Source organism: Beta vulgaris, chromosome 6 (genome assembly GCF_026745355.1).
Source record: "Beta vulgaris subsp. vulgaris cultivar EL10 chromosome 6, EL10.2, whole genome shotgun sequence".
Taxonomy (NCBI): Eukaryota; Viridiplantae; Streptophyta; class Magnoliopsida; order Caryophyllales; family Amaranthaceae; genus Beta; species Beta vulgaris.
Window position 1 is genome coordinate 26,114,143 of NC_079207.1, and position 7,179 is coordinate 26,121,321.

The window sequence follows — 7,179 nt, forward strand, 5'->3', positions numbered from 1 at the left end:
CCAGTACAGGAACAGGTTCAACATTAGAAGGCACAAATGCAAACTTTGATATGAACAAATCTTTTAAGTACAAGTCCTCTCACCCCACTGATCTAATCATTAGTGATATTAACAAGGGGGTGCAGACAAGGAATCTACTTTGCAAAACTTTTGTGCATTCTATTCCTTCTTATCAAATGTTGAACCTACTGACTATAAGGTTGCTTTAACGGATCCAGATTGGGTTCTAGCCATGCAAGATGAACTCAATCAGTTTGAGAGAAATCAAGTATGGCATCTTGAACCCAGGACGGAGAACATGTCTGTTATTGGAACTAAATGGGTGTTCAGGAACAAATTGGACGATTCAGGAATTATAGTCAGAAACAAAGCTAGGCTAGTGGTTCAAGGGTTTAATCAACAAGAAGGAATTGATTATGATGAAACCTTTGCTCCAGTAGCCAGGCTTGAAGCTATCAGGATATTAATTGCATTTGCTGCTCAAATGAACTTTAAACTCTTTCAAATGGACGTTAAGACAGCCTTTCTTAATGGTTATTTGAAAGAAGATGTTTATGTAAAGCAACCCCCTGGTTTGAGGATAGTGACTTGCCAAATCATGTTTTTAAACTCGACAAAGCTCTTATGGTCTCAAACAAGCTCCTAGAGCTTGGTATGAGAGACTTTCCAGTTTTCTTTTAGAAAATGGTATAAGAGAGGATCAGTTGACAAGACACTATTCTTGAAAGAAAGGGGAATGATCTGTTAGTGGTCCAAATATATGTTGATGATATTTTGTTTGGAGCTACTAATCCTGATTTGTGTAATGAGTTTGCAGATTTGATGAAGAGCGAATTTGAGATGAGTATGATGGGAGAACTTGGATTCTTCCTTGGCTTCAAATCAAGCAAACCAAAGATGGAATCATGATCCATCAACAGAAATACCTCAAGGAGCTGTGAAGAGGTATGGTCTGCAAGATAGCAAGTCCTATGAAACACCTATTCCAACTTCTACAAAATTGAGCCTTGATGAGAAGGGAAAGGATGTTGAGGGACGCTATACAGAGGTATGATTGGCTCATTGCTTTACTTAACAGCCAGTAGGCCAGATATAGTGTTTTCAGTAGGGTTGTGTGCGAGATTTCAAAGCAACCCTAAAGAATCTCACCTAAAGGCTGTTAAAAGGATTCTTAGATATCTCAATGGTACTGATGATTTGTTGTTTTGGTATCCAAAGGGCAGCAGCATGAGCCTCATTGGATACACAGATGCTGACTTTGCTGTTTTATTGTGGACAGGAAGAGTACTTCTGGAATGGCCCACTTCTTAGGTTCTTGTCTCATTTCATGGGGATCTAAGAAACAAAATTCTGTAGCATTATCCACAGCTGAGTCTGAGTACATTGTGCTGCTTTGTGTGTGCTCAACTCTTGTGGATAAAGTCACAACTAAAGGATTTTGGGGTCTGTTTCGGAAGTGTTCCTATTTTATGTGATAACACAAGTGCAATCAATATTTCGAAAAATCCTGTCCAGCATTCTAAAACCAAGCATATTGAGATTAGGCATCATTTTCTAAGGGACAATGTTGAAAAAGGTAATGTTGAGTTGGAGTTTTGCAGGTCAGAAGATCAACTAGCTGACATATTTACAAAACCTTTGAGCAGAGAAGTGTTCATCAAGCTTCGTACCTTGTTGGGTATGATTAAGATTAGACAATGAGCTCTTAGGTCTTGACTTGTCCCTTTGGCTAGTCAAATGATGTCAATTTGTGTATATATTCTTTTTTTTTTGTACATTTTTCTTTTGCTTTTTAGGGCTTACAAAGTTCTTATGCGATGCTGAACTGATCATCTTAGTACTTGGGTACTTAAGCAAAAGTCTTAAAAGGTAAGTTGGCACAGACCAGTTGCAGACCACTTGGGAACCAGATTCTTGAGGCGGTTATTCTCTAAATATTTTGTTTGTACTTCAAATTTCAAATTAGGAAAATAAATGAAGTGACGGTTGTAATTAAGGCAACTGCAGTTTGCGAAGAACGGATATATCCGTTTGATTTTTTTTCTTACCATCTTATATATATTCTTGCATGTGATCATACTTTCCTTATTTCTCTTATTCTCTTGATCACATTTTTCCTGATTTTTTCTTTGTTGCCTATTTTTTCTCGATCAAACCCTAATTTCTTCTTCTACTCTTTTCTTTCTCGAATTCCTGAAACACAAATTGTTCAAGTTTTTCTTCTTTTCTCAAGTGCTCAAAGAGGAATTCAGTCTCATCATGTCAAAAGAGAAGAGTACTAGGTTGGTCGAAAAGGAGGTTGAAGAATCTCCTGAAATTGAACTAAGAAAGCAAAGGAAGTGGCTGAACCAGTGGAGGATCCGATTGTGGAGGAAGAGGTTGAAGATGAGGAGAAGAACCTTTAATCGAAGGAACTTCAAGAAGCCAGCAACCACAAAATCCACCACTACAAAAACAACTGCACCCAAATCCACCACAAAATCTACCACCACAAAGCGTTATTCCAAAATCAACCGCCAAAATCACCAAAACCCCACTCCCAAAGTTACAAAAACCACCACTCCTAAAAAGCCTGTCACACCAAAATCAAAGGCTTTCTCACCAAAACCGGTTGAGGAGTCTAAGCCAGAGGAGTCGGAGAAGATGGAGGAGTCAGAATCTGAAAAGGAGTCGGAGCCGGTGGGTGAGTCTGAACCGGAAAATCAGGAGATGGAAGAAGAAATTGAGAAGGAGGAGGTTGTAGTTGAAAAGGCAAAGAAGGTTGCCGCCAAGAAACCGCCATCAAAAGCGGTTAAGTCTGTTGAAAGAGGTTACCAAATCCATTCCCACAAAACAGCCAGTCAAAACCACCAAGTCCAAAATCTCCACCCCTACAATCGCACCTAAACCAGTGGAGAAATTAAAGAAGAAGGAAGGTGCTGATGTTGAGGGGGAAGTTTCTAAGAAGGTGGGTGTTAAGGCTGGTGCTAGCAAGGACACAAGGATAAAGACGGTTGCTAGGAAGGGTGCTGCATCTTCCAAAGGCAGGAGATTGTGCAGGAACCAGAACCAGAACTGTTCCATGCCGACAAAAAGAGGAAGTTGACTGCTATTGCTGCTGCAGAGGGTTCTAAACCCAAGAAAAGTAAGTCTATCACTCCCGAGCCTTTGTATGATTTGAGGGATAGGTCTATTCTGGTTGGTTTTTCTGTTGCAAAGAGTTGGGTTGTCAGAATTTCTTGCATGAGGTTAAGGAAGATTTAGACTTTCTGAAATGGTCTTTGTTATTTGCCAAAGAACTTGATGTGTTTATGCCTTTGGTTGACGAATTTTATGAACACCTGCATACTAAGGACGATGGGTCCTACTTTGCTTTTGTTAAGGACACTCCCATTAATTTATCTGAGAAGATTTTGGCTGAAATTCTCAAAGTCCCAAACAAGGGACTTGAGGAGTACTCAAGGGAGAACTGGCCCACAGTTAAAGGCCTCACAGCAGAACAGATCCAGACCAGATTGTTCACTGGTCCACCTGACCCTAAGCAGGGGTACACCATTGGCCACTTAAGAGAGCCCATCATGAGGATCTTTCATACCATAGCCTCAAAGATTGTGTTTCCCAGAGCACAAGACCGCATGAGTGTCCGGTTGATGGATAGTGTTCTCATATACTCTCTCATGGAACATATTCCAGTCAACCTCCCTGCTATGATATTGGGTCACATGATCTGCTGTGTGGAGAAGGCTAAGCATGCACTGCCCTATGGAGGATGGTTGACCTTGGTATTCACTCATTCAAAAATTCGTATGGTAGGAGACTATAACACCATGTCTCACCTTACGAATCAGATTATAGGTCAAAAGGGCATGTCATATGCAGGTGGTGTTCTAAAAATGAAAAGTGAAGCAAAGGGTGCTGCTGTTGGTGAAGGGACCAGTACGGAATCAGTTCAGGCTACTTATGCCTTGGTGAAACAGTTGAGTGACCAGAACCAGATGATGCAGAATATGCTAAATAGTGTTACTCAACTTTGCACTGCTCTTCAAGAATCCTACAGGAGAGTTGAGGTTCACCTTGACAAAGCTGGTATTCAGGGTCGAGAGGATTCTGAGGCAAAGGCAGAGTCATCCCATGCTGTTGGTGATGAAGATGATGATGAATTGGTTTCCGAGGAGAAAGAAGAAGAGGAGGAGGAAGAGCAAGAAGAACAGGAGGAGGAAGAAAACGAAGAAGATGTTTCAGAGGAGGAGGAGGAAGATGATGGGACTGAAAATGACTCTGGAGCTAATTGATTTCTTCTTTTCTTCTTTTGTTTTGCTGCTAACCCCTCTCTTTTATTGAACTTTATCTCTGGTGGCCCCCCTTTCCCAAATTACAAAAACATTTAATCGTATGTAATTTGGTCTACTACTGGTCTGTAATAACTCTTATTTAGGACAAGTAGCTTTGGGTACTCTGCAGGAACTTTGGTAGCATCAGCATCCCTAGAATGCTGTTAGCACTGCCTATTTAGCTTGACTTACTTCTTGATTCTTCTTAATACACGGATGCATGGTTTGTTGTGTGAGCAAGATTTCTTAATTATGGTAAGTGTGTTATATGATATTATACTGAGTATATTTTCCTTGGAATAATTTCCATATTTTCTAAGAAAATATACTCTCATAATATCATGTAAACATTTACTTACCAAAGGCTTATTTAAGGAGTTTTGCTAACACACAAACCTTAAGCTTTTGCACGCATATTTTCATAATACTCTAAGCAAAAGCACTTCATCTCTTGAACTCTCAAATCCAAGCATAAACCCGAATACCACATAGATCTTAAATTACTCTCATTCTAAGCGTGTAAGGCTGTTTGTTTTTTGAGAGAAAAACTGATTGTATTTGAGCATTCTGTGAGTTCAGTTTGCTGGGGAAGTTGATCAGGGATCAACTTCATTTGAACCATCATAGTTGGTGGTTGAGTCGAACTTCCATAGGTGGAAGTTGGGGAATCATCTTGTGCATAGGTGCATAACTGATTTAGTGTAATTCTTTTGTTATTCTGAGTTGATTAATAAAAGAGTGAGTGAGTGGAGGAAGTAGACTTATTAGAAGTCGAACCTCGTTAAATCCTAGTGTTGTTTATTCATTGCTTTTATTTCCGCTGCTAGAGAACTGTTCTTTTACTGTTCTTACTATAATCGAAAAAGTTACAACATTCGGACGAACTCTCAATTCACCCCCCCCCCCCCCTCTTGAGTGTCTCTTGCACTTACAGGCACTAACTCTTGCTAAGCGATATGTGTTGGAACACAAGGTCACACTCAAGAAAGGGGGTTTGAATTGAGTGACGGAATCTGATCGATTTTCGCAAAATCTCTGTTATTGCACAGTGCCAGACAATGTGTGAAACGCTCGTAAATTTCTGTTTTGGGTTTTTGCGAAAATTAAAACTAAAACTATATTAAATCAATACTCAAACTCAAGATATAACGTGGTTCAATCTCACCTCTGAGATCTACGTCCACAAGAAACAAAAACTCTTTTATTTATTTAAATCCTACAATATCAACCTCTTGATACAATAAGATTTCCCTCACTACTAACTCTAGTAGTGACCCCCAACACTTAACTCCAAGTGTTGACACTCTCTATAATGGTGAAATTACAGAAAGAAAACGATCCTCAATTGTGTGCTTCTTAGTCAAGCAATTTCGAGGACAATTACAATCGTTGAATAGTTACTTAAACTGACTCGAACAGTGCTATGCTTTGTGCCTTAGGAAACTGTTTTCAGCTCTTAATATTTCCGGTTTTTCTCTCTGAAAACGTTTAATCTAAAAGTGAATTATAAAACCCTTTTATAGGACATGGTTTGTACGACCATCCTTCAAAATTATCTTTATCTTTTAGTCCTTAATTTAAGGGATAAAACTCTCTTTTTAGAAAAACAAACTTTATCTTTTTTCATCTTTATCTTTAATAAAAAAGATAAGTTTTCCATAGTAGATTTTCTTTTCAACTCAAATTCTGTTTTTATCAAAAAGTATTTTCCAAAATCTTTTTAGAAAACTTTTTTACTTGTTTTCTTAAAACACGTTTTATGAAAACCTTTTTATAAAACACGTTTTTATAAAATTCTTTTCTAAAACACGTTTTTATAAAATTCTTTTCTAAAACATTTTTTATGAAAATCTTTTATCTTATTTCGAAAACTAATTTCCTTTTTTATATAGACATATAATTTTAATACAATTATTTATTTCCTTAACTCTAAGAAAATAATAATTATACTAATTATTATAAGGAACATATAAACTTGGACTTCATTCTTGATTCTTCTTTTCCTCAAAGTCTTCATTTATGAATTCCTTTCTTCATGCATCTGTTGCAACTGTTACATACTCCCTCTGTTTTTTTTTATTGTTTTCACTTAGAATTTTGACACTATTCATACTTAGAGAGAATCTTCTCAATTTTTTTTAATTTATAAGAAAAAATATAGTCATGTGGGATCTTGTTTGATTCGTCTCAATTAGTACATTATTAATATTCAATTGTTATAATTTTTACTAATAAAATGAAAGATATTTAAGTTCAAAGATGTGTATTGGGAGATGTGCACAGGAAAGTGAGAAAGATAAAAAGAAACAGAGGGAGTACTTTCATACTATAACATATTATATTAATTTTCATCATCAAAACATAATATGTATATGCAAAACAAATTCCCCCTTTTTGATGATGACAAACCATAAATATAATATTGTTAGATAATCACTTGTTCCCCCTCAAAGTATGCATCATTAATCACATTAGGGAAAGTAACATAATATCATTCACATACAAGTAACTTGGTAACCAAGATCATTTCATTCAATGGTCTATGTATTATACCCATCTTCCCCCTTTTGACATTATCAAAAAGGAGAGCATCAACATGTTTAGCAAGTCAAAGTGAGATATAGTCAGTAAACTAATTCAAGTAGCTCAAGCAATAAATACTAAGGATGTTGGTGCTATGTCATAATCCAACTCACAATCCGAAGTCGTTAAGCAAAAATATAATCCAACCCACAATCCGAATTTATGAAGCAAGAAATAATCATAAAGGATCATGGTTAATAGCTAAGAATGTAAGATGGAGATAGGTAATGCAAACTTAAAGATTTGAAATGCCAATTGGCTCAACAAGTGCTTAAACCCTTTTTCA